Raw genomic sequence first — 20,291 nt, forward strand, 5'->3', positions numbered from 1 at the left:
AGTAGATAATATATCTTTGAACAAAGATACATATTCTAGGTCACAGAAAACATATGTTTGTCATCCTTGTGCATATTTGTTGTCCGTCTGCTTGGCTGGACCATTGGTATATTCCTGACTTTTGATTACTAGTTATGAACTGGTTGCCTGGCTCTCACGGTTTTAGCTCATAGCCTTGTGCCAGCAGCATAGTAACTGCTGCCTATGGCTCATCCCCGATACATCTCTGCAGACCTCTGGACTGTTTTTATTAAAACAAATTAGAAGAACAGCCCTGCTGGATCAGGCCCAAGGCCCATCTAGTCCAGCATCCTGTTTCACACAGTGACCCACCGGATGCTGCTGGAAGCCTACAGGTAGGAGTTGACGGCATGCCCTTTCTCCTGCTGTTTCTCCCCGGCAACTGGTACTCAGAGGCATCCTGCCTTTGAGGTTGGAGGTAGCGTATTGTCCTATGACTAGTAGCTTTTGATAGACCTCTCATCCTTGAAGTTATCCAAACCCCTCTTAAAGTCATCCAGGTTGTTGAGTGTCACCACATCTTGTGGCAGAGTTCCACAAGTTGGTTATGTGTTGTGTGAAAAAGAACTTCCGTTTGTTGGTCCTAGATTTCCTGGCAATCAATTTCATAGGACTACCCCTGGTTCTAGTGTTATGTGAGAGGAAGAAGGAAGGTGCTCTAGGCCCCTCATAAGAAAGGTGCTCTAGGCCCCTGATCATCTTGGTTGCCCTCTTCTGCACCTTTTCCATTTTTACAATGTCCTTTTTTAGATGTGGTGACCAGAACTGTACACAGTACTCTAGGCATGGCCGCACCATAGTTTTGTATAAGGGCATTATAATATTAGCATTTTTATTTTCAATCCCCTTCCTAATGATCCCTAGCATGGAATTGGCCTTTTTCACAGCTGGCACACATTGAGTCGACATTTTCAACAAGCTGACCACCACAAAACCAGGTTCCCTCTCCTGGTCAGTCACTGACAGCTCAGATCCCATCCATGTATACTTGAAGTTTGGGTTTTGCATCCCAATGTGCATCACTGTACACTTGCCAACACTGAACCGCATTTGCCATTTTGTTGCCCACTCACCCAGTTTGGAGAGATCCTTTTGGAGCTTGTCACAATCTGTTTTGAATTGTGAAGCACAATTATGAAGCCCAACTTCTCGGAAACCCTTTCAGCAGCCTTTAGTGGGAGTCTTTCTACTTTGGAATCATTGGTCAAGGTAGTGGTAGGCCTTACCATTGCCTCATCCATCTGTAATTTTGCTATGTTGTGCAAGGTAATATTAAACAACTTTTTACACAGTTATTTATGTCATGTTGAATGCAGGTACAGCAGCACACTTCCTATCTGTACTAAGCATTTGAAGAGCATGTGTTCAGTTGACTTTTAATATTATGCAAGTAAAGTTAATCATGTAACAACATGTACAGGTGTACAGCTATTTGTATACTTGTACAAATTTTAAACATAACATGTGAGTTGGACTACAGATCTGGGGATAAACCACACTTACTACTGCATTCTTCTGAAATAACTGTTCTCCACTTTGATATGGCTGCTTTCTTTATTAAAATTTCTTTATATTAATAACCTATTTTACTTTCAGTACTATGACTGTTTAACTTGGCCATTAATCTTGGATGTCAAATTGTCTCTGAAAAGCCTAAGTATACTATATATACTGAATTTTCCTTATTTATCATGGGAGTAATTTTTAGGTGGGGAAATGAAGCAGGTTAGTTAAGCATGACCCCTCCTGCCTGAATCTATGACATCTGCTATTAATCAAACTGCATTTTGTATGTATTTTACCATCCTATCTCTAAATATAATTTCAATAATGATCTTCCATACAGAGTAATATTTTGCTGTATGATAGCTTTCCTTAAAGAGCCAAAGTACATGGGCCAGCAGTCACATAGCTCTCTTGAATTGCTCTTGAGGTGCTATTCCACACCTCCAGCCATTCTTTGTGGTAGTGTGCCACATTAATGTAGTTATTCCCAGGGCCTTTCCCAGATGGCAACTTTACTTTGCTTCACTGCGGGGAGGGTGGGTGTGCGTTCGCATATCAATCAGATTTACATCGAGGTCTGTGCGATATATCAGGGAGCACTGAAGAACCTCCTTGGGCTGGGGTTTTGTTGGTCTGATGTTTTCCCTGGTCTGAGGCTCTTCAGGGGACATGTCAGAGTCCTTGGCTAAAGATTTATTTGGGCCATGATAGGGAGCTCTTCTTCTGAGGAAGTGGGTTTGGCATGTTGCTATGACTGCAGAAGCTAAACGGTGAAAAGGGTCCCCCACACAGCTAAAGATTGCATGTCTGGGCTGATTCTGTGGGTTGTTTGAGTGAGAGGCATTCAAGCAGCCCATGCTGTTTGTGTGGTCACAACTGTCGTTTCACAGAACTACAGCTTAAATGCTGGTCCATGAGCCAGTCGGGGTTCTCCTTGGTGATCATATGAGGACTTTTAAACATATGAATCTGGACTTACAAAGGCCAATAAAATTACTTCCTTGGGGGGGAAAGGGAAAATGAGTCCAGGAAGACCCATTACTTCTTTACTTATAAACTATTTATTTACTTACAAATAATGTTTGACAAAGACTTCTCTATAATAAGCATGTTTTGTTTGTGTGTGGCATTAATTGTATTAATATAGATAAGATGTACTTGTCCTTAATTGCAAGTATATCTTATTTAACAATGCTAGTAGGATAGCTAGTTACTTTTTCATAAAATGAAATTTTAATTCATTTCTAAGACCTGGATGGGGGAGGCTAGTTACCCAGTTTGGGCCCAGCTTCTCCCACTAGGCTACTCTGTTGTGGAACAGGTTAGGGGAAGTGGGGTGTGTGTGTGCAGTGGCTGTGGTCCATAAGAATACCACCTGAGCCATTTTTGGAAGGGTGGTATATTTATTTATTAAATAAATAAATAGATAGATAGATAGAACCCTGTGAGACAGTTGACTTATGTTGAGTGTGTATTTTGAGGCTGGGAACTAGGGATAGATTAGGGATTCTGTTGGTGTACTGTCCACCCTGCTCAGGCGGAGGCTATGCCAGGAGCACTTCACACCAGCTTCTGCTGATTTGACAGCTCTGTCAATTCCTTGAAGAGAACAATCTCAAAACAGTGGTGCATCAGCTGGTAACCTTTAGGGTTGTGCCGGGGTTTGGTTTTTTTGGGTTTTTTTGGCCCAAATCGAAAACACCCCCAATTTGTTATTTGTTCAAAACCAGCCAATCCAAAACACCCCAGTTTTGTTCTTTGTTCGAAATTGCAAAATCCAAATCTTAAATGTTTTGGATTTTTAAAAAATGGTCCCGGGGCAAAACTACAGTCCGGGCTCAGGCTGGCAACAAGGCAGGCATAGGCAATGGTGTGGCATTTCTCAAGGGGGTGAAAAAAAATTCTTCTGGAACAAAGAAGCAATGCAGCAGATAAATCCATTCCCAAGCTGGCATGCAGTAGCCGTAGCAGGCTGGCAGGCTGGGATCAGGCTGGCAACAAGGCAGGCTGACATAAGCAATAGCATGGCATCATCATGGCAGCTTGAGGCATGCCATGCAATGCAAACTAGTTCTCTCTCTCTCTCTCTCTTCAATGAGGCAGAAAGGCAGAATGGGGAATGAGTAACTAACTTGTTGAATGAATTGAAAACCCCTCCTCGAACTCCCCCCACCCTTGCCCCTTCTTCGGCCTTTCCCTTGGCCAATCAGGGCATCAGTAGAGAGTGGCAAGAGGCAAAAGAGCCAATGGGGAACAAGGAGGGAATCATCAGCAGGTCAGCCCTTGCTTTAGGGCACCGATTGTAAGGCTGGAATAGTGGGAATTTCAAAGAGATGTCAAACACAAAATGGAGAGTGACTCAGAGATCGCCACAAAATGGAGGTCCAAAACAACAAAATGTTTTGTAGCCGAAACAGGGACATTTTGTTTTGTGTACAAAACTTTTGGATTTGGAAAATGGGTGTTTTGTCTATAAAACACCTCAAACGGCTTGTTTCAAATACAAAATGTTTTGTACCTGAAATGTTTCACACATCCCTAGTAACCTCTAGGGTTGATTATTGCAATGCGCTCTACATAGGGCTGTCTTTGTATGTCACTCACAAGCTTCAGTTAGTTAAAAAGGCATCAGCCAGACTGGTCTTTGGGGTGACCCGGAAAGAACATATTATGCCTGTCCTTAAACAGTTGCCCTGGCTGCCGATATGTTTCTGGACAAAATACAAAGTGATGGTTATCACTTTTAAAGCCCTGAATGGTTTAGATCCAGGTTGTTGTTGTTGTTATTGCATTTATATCCCACTCTTCCTCCAAGGAGCCCAGAGTGGTGTACTGCATACTTAAGTTTCTCTTTCACAACAACCCTGTGAAGTAGGCTAGGCTGAGAGAGAAGTGACTGGCCCAGAGTCACCCAGCTAGTATTATGGCTGAATGGGGATTTGAACTTGGGTCTCCCCGGTCCTAGTCCACTCTAACCACTACATCACGCTGGCTCTCAGCGTGGTTACCATAGAGAGCACCTTTTTCTGTATGATCATCACTACACTTTAAGGACATCTGGAGAAGTCTGTCTCCACTGGTATATCTGGTGGCGACTCAAACCACAGCCTTCTCTGTAGCTGCTCCTGGGCTGTGGAATACACTCCTGGCAGAAATTCATAGCTTGGGTTCATTGTTGACCTTCAAGAGAGCCCTAAGAGCCTATTTGTTTGGTCTGGCCTTCCAAGGTTTTAAAATTGTTCTTCAGTGTTTTTAGTTTGTCTTAAATGGTTTCAAACTGTTATTAAATTTGTTTTATATTGTGTTAGGTCAATTGTTTTAAATGGTTGTATTTGTTTTTGTTGTTACACACCAGCCAGAGCTTTTGGATAGGGAAGTATAGAAATGCAATAAACCAACCAACCATTCATGTAGTATTTGAGGCATTCTCTTGCATCATAGTAATGAGATTTTTCTCCATCTAATAAGAACAAGTTCTTCAAGAGCTGACCTGCTGTGGTCAGCTACCAAATTGCAATGTAGCTGTTGCAATTACTATGTCAGAAGTGTGGCTGTGTAGATCAGCACTTTTCATTTGTTGTATGTAGCAATTCAGATTGATAATTCTAGCTGCTTGATAAATTACAAATCCATACTCCTTTAACTTTCCAGTTTTAGGAGCTCATTTTACTGTATTATGAAGCATATTGTATTTGAGAAAGTTGAATCTACAAGAAAGATCATATGTGTTGGCCCATTGACAAGGTAGATTTTCACTTGCAACCCAACATTTTCTGTTGGCAAAACTATTTCTGTACCCACCACATCATAAGATGTGTGAACTGGTTCGGAAGTGAGTTGATTGGAGTTTGAACCAGTTTGGTTTGAAGGCTCAACCTTTAACTGAACCATTTTCAGATTGTTCAGACTGGCTCGATGCCCTACAGGTAAAGGGGCGGGGGGAGATGTACAAATATACATACATACATACAATAATGGGAATTGAAAAACAGCCTACATTAAGAATAATTCTTAGGGTTCTGCCATTGCTTTCTGTGAGCAATGTGGGTTCGGAATGGTTTACAGCATAATTGTTTATTTAGCTTAAGTTTACCCTGCAAAAGAGGAACTGTCTACCTGAATATTTCTACAAGGTCAAATTACCATGTTGGGTGATATCTGAGAAAAGTGTAACTTCTCTTTTGACAAAGTGGGGGGGAAAGTATATGTGTAACTGAAAACTGCAATTTTTCTGACAATGAGTCCAACAGAAAGCATTCTCATACATATTTTTTTAATGGAGGCTGTTATTTATCTTGGTAGACTTAGAGTCATAATAGTGTAGTTCTGTTCCCAGTAATGACTTCAAAAGAAAAGTTTGCAAAGGCAATCTTGTACTCTATTTATTCATGTAAAAGGCATTATATTGCAGACATGAGAAGATTACATTTCTGTAGCTTCAGTTCCCTTGAGATTTGATGACACATTAGCTGTTCTCAGTTATCAAATACTTCAGGAAGCAGAATGAAACCAGGTGCCATTCTGATGTGATTTGGCATTTTCATGAAGGATTTGTTTGTGTTCCTTTCTAAATTGGATTGTGTCACTTTATAGGTTAAACTAGAGCGGTAATAATATAAACTCTTACTGTATAGTAGAAATGAGAACATTGTGTGTTTGAATGTCTGTTTCTTTTAAAGCCAAATTGCTTATTTGTTCCTGGGACCAACTGGCTTGCAAACATGATAGGATGCCTATGTACATCCTTCACCAGACAGTTGGCTGATTTTTTTGGAGAGGGAGAAGAGGTGGACAGGCTTGTAATTGTGACAGAATCCATGGATTTTTTCCCGAAAGAAAAGATTTCTTTTTCAAGACTAACATTTTTTAAAAATGGAAAACACAATGTTTTGTTAGCCTACATTGACATTAACCCTGATCCAGTTATGTGATACCTCATAGATACATATGTGCCACATATATAATGCAGGGGAACAGATGTGTCCCCCTGGCTGCAGGAGTCATAGCATTGAACTAGAGAGATGGGGAACCTTTCGCAATATATTTTCTTTAAAGGGGAAGATATGAAATCTTGCACTAGTTAGGGGAAGTACACTGCTTCTAAAAAAATCCTAAAGGTTAAAAAAAGGGGAAAAAATAACTTCACTAGTTCATGAAGTATTCAAACTTTGCTTCAGAAATTAACATCAACCACTCAACAATGGTGCTAAATAAGAGGACGGTACTGGTGGTATAGTCAGAGGGGTTCAGATTTTGGGAGATTAGTGTGATCTAGAAATTGCCTAGGGTGGAGTAAGCAGCTCCTTAGTGAGAACATCCACCCTTATATGTCACGGTCTCCTGACCACTTGCCTCATGAAACTGTGGCCCCTACCTAAAGGCTGCAGGTGAAACTAAGGCAGTTCTGCTTATACTTCCCCCTCTGACTTGTATCCAAAACTCTCCTTCATACTAACCAGAGATACTCAAAGACTCAAGGAGACTGGTGTCTGAGTTTAATCTGCACACATTTATTTCAGTTGATGAAGTTGAAGTATCTTCTGATCACCTCAGTTTCATCACTTTAGCAAGGCAAAACTATTACTTTATCTTTCTAGCAAAACACAGCAATATGCACCAACATTGCAAATAGAAAGATCATCCATTGCATGTAGCCACTTGTTCCCACATTAATTGTATAATGAACATGCAATCTCCTAAGATCTTTATTGTGTCTATGCTTGGCTAGGTTGGGTCTGGCCAGAATTCAAGCTAACCAGGTGTAGGGGTGCTTGCATAGTGTTGACCCAACAGCAGCGGTGCACCAAGACACTTTGGGTTCCAATGGAGGGCTAAAGGTCTGGATAACCATTTTCCTTAGTCTTTTATCCCCTGTTCATGGGTGTTGAGGCAAAGTGGGTTGAAGCAAGGAAACATGGGGGTCCTCTTCCCACATGTCTCTGCTCTCTACCTCTTCCTCTCAATTCTGGTTGGTTGTCATCTCTCTGGACACCGTAGGATAGGCTGGACAAGGTCTGGGTGGGCTGAGTCTCTTCAGATGGGGTCACTGACAAGCACTTCAATGCACCCCCGCTATATAAGGTCGGTCAGGTGCCATCTGGACTCTCTGTTACCTTCTTCCTCAGTATCTGGATATGGCTCTGGCCATCTGGGTTCTTAGACAATATTCATATGTCCCCAGTGACTTTGCAAATTTGCCCTTATCTCCTCTTTGCGGCCTACCACACTGGCTGCCTTGCATGCAGAATACAGAAACTAAGTATGTTATCTTTGCTCTGTAATTTCTAAGCCAAACTGCTCAATACGCCTTGCAGCCTTGCCCAAAGCCCATTTATCTGCCTGACCAGGCCCAGCACTCCTGCATGCTGACACACCACACACTGCTTCCATTATTCCCAAAGGAAGAGGCATACAGTGTGCAGATGCACAAGAATGTGGTCTCTGTCACTGTTGCTGGGTGATTTAGAACCAGTGATTCAGTGGAAGAGATTTTATTCTAAAGTTTCGTAAATAGCTAATATAAAATTTAAAAAATTCCAAAGAGTTACCAAATAGCATGGAAGCTGTGCCACTTGTCAAAAGTGAGATCATAGGCACTAACCAATAGATGCACACAGCATAATGAGACCATGATACCAACTGCACAAACTCTTGTAATAGGCTTGACAGGAGGAGAAAATGATCACAAAATATTACATATTTTAGTGTGCTAGGTATTCTGATTTGTCTGTAGGAATTTACTTGAAACTATCTACAAAGAGTGTAGAGTTTTTAGTGGCTGTTTTTTGGAGGGGAGGGGCAAAATCCACTTTCCTTGGAGAAGAAAGGAACATATTATCTTGTCCTCAGTTTCAGAAATCCCTTCCAAATTATTCTCACTGAACAGTCTTGTTGTTGTTTTTAATTAGCACCTTTAATCAAGATACTGCTGTCATTTTTCTTGGCCCAACTTTAATACCCAAGATTGGTGAAAGGTATGAGGCAATTTTAATATATCAGCTTCCCTTGAAAGTGAGATGAAGTGTCTTATCCTTTTCCAATTAAGGTAGTTCTCGTAGCTTGATATAGGATGCTTTATTAGTTGCAGTGCTGCTCAGATATGAGTTACAAGCAAGGTTTTTATTAAAGCCACTGAAGCAATTCTGTACATCTTTCCATCAATGCTAAAGTCTGACCTTCATTGTAATCAATAAGGTTTCCATTGACATCATGTAGTACTTGGTACAAGTCCTTAGTCAGGCGAGAACAGAAAAAGGAAACACAGAACTATTTATTCAGAAGAAAAGATAACTTTATCTTGCCATTGACTGATTGTACAGATTTATTTTCTGTAATGATTAGACTACTTCAATATATAGATGCTTTCTTTCAAGTAATTTTTTTCTTCTTCAATTGAACCATTGCCAGGTTAAAATGCCTTTCAACCTGTAATTTAGTAAAGTAATATTGGGGGAAAATTAATGTTGTATGCACATACTTCAATTTATGTTGTGCATTTCTAGAAGTGTATACGAAGACAAGTCTAAACCGGTCCCCCACCCTCATTGATTTTAGATGATAAAACCATTGGGCAATGTTCATTTCATTTCATCATCCTCTTAAACAATTACCTTAAAAAACACTGTTGTGCTAAGTATAAGGCTGTTTTTGTATTGATTTATCAGGAAAAAGTCATGATGTTGCTTGTAATTGATTATTATTTAAAATCAATTGTAAGACAAAACTGTTCCTTCATCTGACTTAACACTTCTATGTGTCACCTGCATTTGTTTCAAGAACCCCCCCCCCCCAGAAATCAGAACTTTACAAAGCCTATTTCATTTTTTTTAAATGCTTCTGCTGAGTTATGAAACATTTGAGATAGTACATTGAAAAGTGAAATCCCTCTGCTCAGATGTTTGAGAAAAGCTTGATTCCACAGATCTTGCACAGCTGCTGTTGGGATACTTTTTGGCTATTTCTGGTGGAATCAAGTCACACAGATAGGTGCAGAGTTGCCCACAAACCTGTGCAGGAATTGCACAATTTTTAAACCAAATTTAGAAAGCTGAAGATTGAATGCATAACCACAAAGGGGTGTGTGTGAGAGAGGGGGGGGGGGTGGGGGGAGGGAGAGGGAGAGAGAGAAGAAAAAACAAGGCTACCAATTTCTCATGGATAATGAACTTCTCACTTGGATAAAGTGTTTTCCTTTTGCAAATACACTTTTCTCCTCTGTACCAAAACCTCTCCTAAAGCAAGACTTCTTCTGTCCTTAATTAAGTAATTAATTTATCCCATTACTGAATTGGGATTGGCTCTAAAATTACTCTTGCAGTAAATTTGAACCTCTTGCCTGTAGTACACACAGACTAACAGTATGAAGGTGGTCTATACTGTATTATTGTGGTCTACCTGCCAGATTTACTACATATGAATGAGATGTTAAGAATTTTGTAGAACAAATGATTTGGATACCATGGGTGTGTATTAAATCCAAAAAGTAGACCTTTTTGATGTATCAGAAAAAACATCATGATGATGTTGCTTATACCGGTAATTGCTTTTTTCTTATTTAAAACCAATTGTATAAAAGGTCTGCCACTGTTTTTTCTTATCTCAAATATATTTTTCGGCAGAAACACTTCAGTGCATAGTTTTTATTAAGTTGTTATTTATTTATTTGTTTGTTTGTTCAATTTCTATACTGCTCTTCCAAAAATGGCAGTTTACACAGTTTACACAGAGAAGCAGTTTACACAGAGGGCAGTTTACACAGGGCAGTTGGGTTGTTGAATAGTTTCTCGTTATTGACCATTTGAAGTGCATCTTCTTCACTGTCCCTTATATATTCTTCAAGGCCTCTTTTCTCCTCCTCTACTGTTTGATGGACTTGCAGCATTCGTCTTCCACCTGAGCTGCGAGGGAGGTAGAGCCTATCTACATCACTGAGGTGGTGCAGAGCATGATTGATGGTTATTATTTTCCTGATCTTACGATATAGTGTCTCTAGCTCTGCCTGGGTGCAGTCTATTATTCCTTCAGTGTCTCTGATAACAGGTATAGCCCAGGTATTTATGGCTTGTATGGTGTTCCCGCCATTAAATTTGGACTTGAGGATTTTTCTAACTCTCCTGATGTATTCACTTCCAGTTTTTCTTTTAACTTCAGCGTGTGCGATGTTATCAGCCTGGAGAATGCCTAAGTATTTGTAATGTTCTTTCTCTTCCAGGTTCTTGATGTTGCTTCCAATCGGCAGTTCTATTCCTTCTGTTTTTGTTATTTTTCTTCTGTTCATTATTAATGCAGCACACTTGTCTAGTCCAAACTCCATTGCTATATCGCTACTGAATATATGGATAGTGTTTAGCAGTGATTCAATTTCTGACTGAGACTTTCCATACAACTTCAGATCGTCCATGTACAGCAGATGATTGATTTTACTTGAAGTTTTAGATGTTTGGTATCCGAGGCCTGTTTTGTTTAGTATTTGTGAAAGTGGAGTCATGGCGATTAGAAACAACAGAGGGAATAGTGAGTCCCCCTGGAAAATATCTCTTCTAATGCTAACCTGTCCAAGTGTCTCGCCATTGATTGTTAACTGTGTACTCCACATGCTCATTGCTTTTTTAATAAATATCTGAAAGTTTTTGCTGACACCAGTTGTTTCTAAACATTTTAGTATCCATGTGTGAGGCAATGAGTCAAAGGCTTTCTTGTAGTCTGTCCATGCAACACTTAGATTTATTTTTCTTCTCTTGCAATTTTCTAAAATCATTTTGTCAATCAGCAGCTGGTCTTTTGTGCCTCTGGTGTTCGGACAATTTCCTTTCTGTTCAACTGGAAGCTGTTTTTTAGTTAATAAGTGTTGCATTACTTCATCTGCTGTTGTTCCAGTTATTAATTTGAACGTGGTTGGCAGGCAGGTTATCGGTCTATGATTACTTGGAACTGCACCTTTTGCTGGGTCTTTCATTATGAGATGAGTTTTCCCAGTAGTTAGCCATTGTTCAATATCACCTCCTTGCAAAATGTGATTGAACTGTTTTGATAGTTGTTTATGAAGGCTTGTTAGGTGTTTAAGCCAAAAGCCATGCAGTTCATCGTCACCTGGTGGAGTCCAATTTTTAATTTTCTTTGCTCTTTCACTTATTAATTCTGGTGTTATTATTAGATCATGCATTTGTTGGTTACATTTTTGACCTCTTTCACCCAGCCTGCTTTTTTATTATAATCTATTGGATTGTCCCATAATTTCCCCCAGAATTGCACTGTTTCTTCTTTATTATTATTATTTTACATTTTATATTCTGCTCTTCCTCCAAGGAGCCCAGAGCGGTGTACTACATACTTAAGTTTCTCCTCACAACAACCCTGTGAAGTAGGTTAAGCTGAGAGAAAAGTGACTGGCCCAGAGTCACCCAGCAAGTATCATGGCTGAATGGGGATTTGAACTCGGGTCTCCCCGTTCCTAGTCCAGCACTCTAACTACTATACTACACTGGCTCTACTGAACACTGAACACTTACTGAACACTTAAGTAATCCCTGCAGCCTTTTGTCTTCATCCAGTGTTGGGTGAGGTAAAGTCACCATTCTCAGCACAAGGCTAGGAGTGGTGATATTCCAGACATCCCTGTGTGTGAAATAATGCATGAAAATGGGAGGGTATAAATATGTTAATAGGAATTAACACTTTCCTTAAGGAAAGGAAGAAAATAAACTTTGTTCCTTTGGAACCTATGGCTTCTGTAATTCAACTTCTGCTTTCCTGTTCAGTCATTAAATCTTCTCCATTAAGAGTGATTAAAACCCATATCCTAGGCTAATTCAGTAGATTTAGCCAGATCAGTGTTAGGCAGCCCCCTAACCTAAGATTGGCTCCTAGTTGTTTATTAGTCTGTGCAAAGCTTCAGCCAAAGCCAAATACTCTGCACAGCTGACTGTACCCACCATGCAGTGCTGCAGTTTCCTCAGAGATGGTGAAACAGAGCCCTCTGGAGCACCAGCACCATTTTGGAAGATATGCATGGAGCACTGGAAAGTGTAGTCCTTCCCAGTACTTCCCCCATAGAGCTTTATGGGGAAAACATGGAGAAGGACTATACTTCACAGCAGTCTGTAGCCTGTGCACAGTCCCTAAGATGGCACTGGGGTTTGACAGGGCTCTGTTTGTCTTAAAGTCCACCACTACCACCACCCCACCCCACCCCATACAGCACTGGGAATAGTACAGCACTCACACAAGTTAGCACAGAGGGAAATGGCTCTCACAGTGGAAGTTATTTGCCTAAATAAAATTTGGAGTGATCACTGCGCTTGGTGATAGAAGAATCATCCAACTGTGGAATGGCATGTTTTACCTACATGCCTGCCTGGAGACAGTAATGGGCTGGATGAGGGATAACAAACTGGAGTTGAATCCAAATAAGAAGGAGGTACTGACTGTGGGGGGACGGGACCCAAGAGATAGTTTAGATCTGGCTGTTCTGGACGGGGTTACACTCCCCCGAAAGATCAAGTACAAAGCTTGGGAGAGCTCCTGGACCCAAAGCTCTCACTGGTTTCTCAAGTTGAGGTGGTGGCCAGGAGGAGCGCTTTTTATCAGCTTCAGCTGATACGCCAGCTACTTCAATTTATAGAGGCGAATGACCTTAAATCAGTGGTACATATGCTGGTAACCTCCGGGCTTGACTACTGTAATCTGCTCTGTGTGGGGCTGCCTTTGTACATAGTCTGGAAACTACAATTGGTACAAAATGTGGGAGCCAGATTGGTCTCTGGGACAACACGAAGGGATGACATAACACTGGTTTTGAAAGAACTTCAAAAAAAGTTGCTGAGATGTTTTGGGTGAAATACAAAATACTTTTGTGAAATGCTTTCAGGTGAGCCAGCGTGGTGTAGTGGTTAGAGTGCTGGACTAGGATCGGAGAGACCCAAGTTCAAATCCCCATTCAGCCATGTTACTAGCTGGGTGACTCTGGGCCAGTCATGTGTCTCTGAGCCTAACTTACCTCACAGGGTTGTTGTGAGGAGAAACTTAAGTATGTAGTACACCACTCTGGGCTCCTTGGAGGAGGAGCGGGATATAAAATGTAATAATATTAATAATAATAAAAAATAATTAAAGCGCTGGCTCTTACCTATAAAGCCCTTAATGGCTTAGGTCCAGGCTATTTAAGAAAGCACCTCCTTTGTCATAAATCCTACCACCTGTTACGATCTTCTGGGGACGTCCAGTTACAGATGCCGCTGGCTCATTTGGTGGCGACCCATGACCAGGCTTTCTCTGTGGCTGCCCCAGGGCTTTGGAATATTCTTCCTACTGAAATAAAATCATCTCCATTAGTTTTCAGGAAGACCCTCAAGACTCTTCTGTTTTTGCAGGCTTTTAATTAGAATTAATTTTAGTAATTTTAAAACTTGTTTTGATATCTATTTTATTCTATTGTTTTATTGCCATGTATTTTAATTTGTAACTTTTAAATATTTTAAATGTTGTTCACTGCCTAGAGATGTACATATCAGGTGGTATAGAAATATGATAAATAAATAAAATAAATATTTGAAAACTGGTTGTGTTTCCCACAAGCAATTTGAATGAGGGAGGCTGCTGAAATGTCCTGGAATGCTTTTGCAAATTGCCATAGGGGGGAAAATGCTTGCATTCATAGAGGTTATTCAAAGTTATTGATAAAGAGGCTGTACAAACCTCCCAAAGCCTCCCTCCCAAAGTGCATTGGAAATAACTAAGCCTACATTTGGCAATTGTATCATTCTGGCACTCTGTGGGCAGTGCCAGATGACCCCCCCCCCAATGACTAATCTCATTAGAGGCTTACATAATCTGGGGGAACAGAAAATGATAGCAATAATGTAATTTTTATCACACAAGAAAAGCAAAAGAGTGGGTTATTTTTAATGTAATAACTGAGATATTTCTCATGCCTTAAATTAAATTAAATTTTTATGCTAGTGTTTTAATTTATTTTTTTTTAAACTCAGATTTGTTTTTATATTTTTAGCTCAATATTTTAATGTGTCTTTTTTATAATCTTGTTTTTAAATTTTATTGTGAGCCGTCTTGGGATTTTCTTAATGAAAGGCGGGGTATAAATTTAACAATAACTATAAATAAATAAATAAAAATTGCTATAGACATTACTTGGCTGGACCATTGTTCTAACTCAGATTGATTGTTTATATTGTTTGGTGTGTGTGTGTGTGTGTGTGTGTGTGTGTTTAAAGGTGTTTTTCGATTATACGCTGCAAAACAAAAAACACCAATCATTTCAATGTACAATGAAAAGTTCCATTCAATTACAAATATACAGGTCAAACTCTACCACAGAAACAGTTAACCTCCATCAAATGAAGTTAGTGTACACTGAAAGCATTAAAAAAAGTATTTATAATGTTGCATCACTCTATTAATCAATGCGTTAAAAAGGGACATTTTGTAGACTTCGTCTGTCAACTGCCAAAGTTCTCATTACATATAAGATCAAAACTTACACATGCAAGATAGGATCTGGCCTTTCAGGAGAGAAAACAAGATCTTATAGGCTGCATTTAAATGATGCTGTCTGAATTTGCCTTGATCACAAGGACACTGTAAGAATATATCAGTGAAATATTCATGCCCCATAACTTCATTATGCCTTTAGAATATTTAACATAGCAGGGATAAGGTCAGCAATATATCCACAAGGTTAGATTGTTTCTTCACTTGTGTTCAACCTATTTGAATAATAAAACAAACATCATGTAATGTCACAAATATGGAAACCTGTGAAAAATAACTGATCAGTTTGTGGGGGTAGAGATGATTTATGAAGGCATGTTAATGGGATGTTCATTTGAAAGTTAAAAAAAACTGCATGGAAGAAATGATCTTGCTAAGCAGGTTCCTGAGGCACTAAGGAATCACAAAAGTCTCAAAGTATGCTGAAAAAACAATGGCAATTCTTATGTTCTTGACCTTGGTTGTAGATTAAAACTTCAAATAGCAATGCCATTTGGACTAGATTTGAAATAATTGAAGATTTCATTTTAGATTGAATATCTAAAATATTCATTTTAGATTAAAACGAAACAGGAGAATGTCTGCTGCCCTGATCCCATATGAACCTCCTCAGTTATGTAGAACATATAAAATTAAATTTAATTCACTGGCTAAATTCTCTCTCTCTCTCTCTCTCTCTCTCTCTCTCTCTCTCTCACACACACACACACACACACACACACACACTGCAATAGCTTCATAACATGAACTAGCTGATATTGTAAAAATGTGAGTTCTCTAAATTGGTTACTTGTAAATAAATGTTAAAACTGGCACCAACAATGGAGAAATTATATATCTCATGTAGAATATTAATTTTAACTGAGAGAATTATGGCACTGACAGGATGCTAGCCAAATGGGTTATTTTACGTTTGTAAATATTATATTCCCACAGACTCTAAAGAGTTGCCATTAAGTGAAGGCGTAATTGTTAGCCATTTGGAAGGCATGTGAAGTTATAAATAATAACTTAGCATCAGTTTTTGCAGTTCTACCCTGGAAAGCAGTTGGGAGTAACTTATTTTTGCAAATTGCAACAATGAAATTTGTACAGCTGGGGGGAAAATCCATGTTGCATGCTGAAAATGACCTTTATTGTTAGCTGATAGGTAATTCTGTTAGAAGCTGGTGCATGGGGAAACCTTTTGGAATGAGGCAATGTATGGATTCAATATTATCCTTCTCCAAATTTTCTTTTTCAGATTTGGAATTTCCCAGTTACCCTTATTTCCAAAGTGATGCTTGAGGGATTTTCCCTTGTTCTAGCTTTTATTCCAGTGTTGTGCACTGTGTATGCCCAGTTTGCCACAGCTTTAATTTTTCAGTTCACTTTCTGAACCGGCATTTGCACATATTATTGGATCAAGACCCTTTCTTCTATGGTGTTTTACCAATGCATAAGCATATTGAACAAAAAAACCTGATGCAATCATACATACTGTAAAATTACATCCGGACTGTGCAATGCAGTGCATACATGTACTTTGGAAGTGTGGTGGTGGTGGGGAGTTGCAAATAATTACAGGACCGCATTCAATTCTATAATTTAATTTGAGAAATATAGCAATAAAAATTCAGCAGAATTGAGTCAAGTTCAGGGTGGAGCAAACCATTAAAACAACAACAACAAAAGATAAGGGGAAATCCACTCAGAGTCTCATCAAGGCATATGCTGCAAATTATTGCTTGTTGAAAATATACTAAAGCATCAATAACCTGAGGGGGGAAAGGACACTTCACACCTGGAGTGAAGATGGAATGGAAAGACAGACCAACACACACACACACACACACACACACACACACACACAGAGCTGAGATGACATTGGCTTCAACTTTATTACAAACTGCCTTAACAATACATGAATAGCAATGTCCAAAATAGATGACTATGGGTGAGTTCACAAGTAATGGCAGCATCTGAGGTTTTCATGAGCACTCACAGCCCTGTGAGCATGCTTCCGCAATCTCCATGTGAGCCTCTAATTCCTGTCCAGGTTCTGATTTGCCAAGATTAGTCATGATGTCCAAACAGACCAATCTTGTCATATCCTGCCCTACTTCCATCAGGGAACCTGGCATCCATAATGTACTTCAGATCTTCAGGCCGAAATAAACAAATACATACTTTGGGGATGTATATGGACAGGTATGATGCTCATTCTGGTGAAGAGACGCACAAGGCTTCTGCTGCCCTTCCAGCATCGGCACACATGCCAGCCATTTGTGTGGTATGCTGACCATGCAAATGGCTGGCAATGTGTGTGTGCTGACGCCAGTAGGGGCTGCAGGAAGGAACACTTCTTTCACAATCGAGTGCTGGTGGGGGGAAAGCAGCAGGGAGGAGGCGAACAGGTAAAGAGTACCTTACCTGCTCACTTTGAGGCACCACCCGCGCTGCTCCAGGGAGTGCACGAACTGTTCATGAACATCCCTATTAGACTTAGCATATCTAACAATAGTGCATTGCACATGGATTTGAGAGACTATTTTAGACTGGGTCTACAAATAAATTGCCTTTATCTCTTTCCGACCTTAGGATCAGCTTAGTAGATTCTACATAGTTGATATAAATAGGCCATTTTTAACCTGAGAGTTATTCAGTATCCTAGAGACTTTTCAGCAGTGAGAATCAGTTTGCAAAAGGGTGGGGTGAAATTTTTCCATATTTAATGAAATGATTATACAAATTTGGCAGCATTTCATGCTTTTGATAAAATAAGTTTAGATGGGTTTTGATATGTTTTTTTTTAAAGGATTGTATAGACTTTGACAATAAAGGAGTTTATGAATCATTCATAGGGAGATAATACCTTTGTAGATTTTGTCTGTATTCGTGTTTTTGCCCGTGGAATGAAATTGATTAGTTTTATCACTCAGATATAAGATGGATTTTAAATAACTTGATAACTGTTTTAGCATATTGATGTATGATATGTTTCTTAGATGATGTGTGAATTATATTACTGTGCATCAGAAGTTGTCTATTTATAGAAGAAAGTATTTGGAAATCAGTTTGCAAAAGAATTTGGCAATGAATGAATTATATGACTATTAGAAGTCATGTTTTCATGGAAGAAAATATTTAGGAATTTACTCTGAATAGGATCCATTCCACGTTTTCAAAGATCTTCATTAATATTAATATTAATTACTTAATATTATTATTTCAAAGATCTTCTTAATATTAAAGATACTACCTTCTTTTATAAGAAATAGTTTGGGATTTACATTTGGACACTTGATAAAGTTGTTTTGAAACTGTTGTTTATAATGTGATATGTATGTGTGGATATAATAAAATGAATTTTATTGTGTAGTGTCTTTTGGTTAGATATTATTATTTAATGTATTTCATGTTCTTGGTTAGTGTTCTTATATATGACTGTACATTCCCCAACTCGCCACAGCACTTGATGTGCTGCCCATGTTGTTTCTAGTGCTTGGTCTTCCTCCTCCAATAAACTCACTTAATCCTTTTTGCAGTCTCCTGGTCACAAGCTCCCAGGCCTCTATGTGTTTCTAAAGAAATAGTTGAACTGGATTGATCCTTGCTCCGCTAACAAATGTGACTCCACCCCCCCAGCAGCATAGTGACAAGCTTCATCCACTTTTACCAGGCAGAAACTGAAACAGACTGGACACTGCTAAATCTCACACAAAGAGCTTCATGCAAAACACACGTTTCCCACAAGAAACTTCTGTGAATAAATTTGAAGTTTCCCACAAGAAACTTCGGTGAATAAACTTGTGTTTATTCAGAGAACAGTGAATAAATTGCAGATCTGCAGATCTGTTATATGAGTATGTACTGTGTATCAGCAAACAGTGAATATACACAGCCTATCTTTCTTCACCAACTCTCATACAAATCTCCTTTATTCCAGTTTGCAATCTTCTGTTTTCAGTCCTCTGTGTGTCCTTTAAGAATGCTGTATTTGTGTAAGAGCATACTTTATTAGTGGCTTCCCAAAATATTTATTGAGGTCCCTGTTCAGTATAGCTCATTGAGCTACAAATTTCCACTTTTTTTTTTTTTTTTACATTGGAGATGCCCAGATGATACAGAGTAATAAAAACTGCAGGCATGTTTCAGCCAGAAATCATATATGTGTATCCCTTTATCCAGTACACATGCAAATCAATTTATTCGACTTTTGTCAGTCAATCAATCAATCAATTTTATTATTACAGCCTTTAGCCAACTGGAAAGAAAACAATGTCTATTTTGTACAATTTTCAGATGGGGATCATATCACCTGTCCTTCCTACTGTATTCGTTTTTGTTAATTCTGCCACATTATACTCAAATTGTTTCTCTCTTTATCCTTTGTTGTCTTTATTATGATGCCGGGCATGCATCTTTCCTTGGCACCATGGCCTGATTAGCTCTTGGTTCATGTTTCTTGTCAAAAACAGTTTCCATACCATCAGTCATGGCAGGAAGAGTACATGAACTGAATAATTCAACTTCAGGCAATAACTACCAGTGCTCTTCATTACAAGGCAAATGTGTGTCCTAATTTGAGCATCATTTTAATTTCCGGATAATGTTTATATGAACATGTACTATTTGTCAGCAAATGCTCACACACCATACATTTGATACATTTCTCCTTATACATATCTACAATTTATTATTACCTTTGCTCAGGTTGATCAGTAATCCTAAAAAACAAAAAGGCTGCTGAAAACCGAAACTCGAATGCATGCTTTCCATTCCTTTTTTTCTTGTGTCATTCAACACTCCTATGTTTGCCATATTACACAGGTACTCACCCACCTGCTAGCCTGAGCTGCCTGGTCCCTTTCCCTTCCCTGGATGGGAGGGAGGAAGCAGTAGCTCTTCAGTTCCCCTGAGCCCCATATTCACCATCATCCTGCCCTCAAGCAAACTGGAAGTTCTTCACATGGGGCTTTTAAAGCCTTCTAACTTGCATCTCCTCCAGAATGGAGCGGGTGCATTCACATATCGGCCAGATTTACCCCCAAGGCCCTGTGAGTTATTGGGGAGCAGCTCACACACAAGTGGGGTTTTTCACAGCTTGTTAGAGTGTAGACTGATTTATATCTGGCGTAAAAAAAATCCACTATTTGTGTCGGGTTTTTGGGACAACTTTGAGTTTGCAGTAAAGCCTGCCAGTAAACTCACAAGCTCGTAAACTCACACAAACATGCTACGTGAAAAAGTCCCTAGTGGGGGTGTGGTGGGAGTGG

The 20,291-nt window shown here is 39.4% G+C and overlaps 1 protein-coding gene and 1 long non-coding RNA gene across 5 annotated transcripts in view; one reads left to right on the forward strand and one right to left on the reverse strand.

The window, feature by feature from the left end:
• Positions 1–20,291, forward strand: part of NCAM2 (neural cell adhesion molecule 2) — a 380,393-nt gene that overhangs the window by 40,966 nt on the left and 319,136 nt on the right. The window lies entirely within an intron of this gene.
• LOC128349145 (uncharacterized) overlaps positions 1–20,291 on the reverse strand; it is a 28,077-nt gene that overhangs the window by 3,356 nt on the left and 4,430 nt on the right. The window contains exon 2 of one of the 2 annotated variants that reach the window (XR_008318583.1): positions 13,652–13,830. This is a non-coding gene — a long non-coding RNA (uncharacterized LOC128349145). Of the gene's footprint in view, positions 1–13,651; positions 13,834–20,291 lie in introns of both variants that reach the window. The other variant, XR_008318582.1, reaches the window with a different exon arrangement.

This window comes from Hemicordylus capensis, chromosome 3 (genome assembly GCF_027244095.1).
Source record: "Hemicordylus capensis ecotype Gifberg chromosome 3, rHemCap1.1.pri, whole genome shotgun sequence".
Taxonomy (NCBI): Eukaryota; Metazoa; Chordata; class Lepidosauria; order Squamata; family Cordylidae; genus Hemicordylus; species Hemicordylus capensis.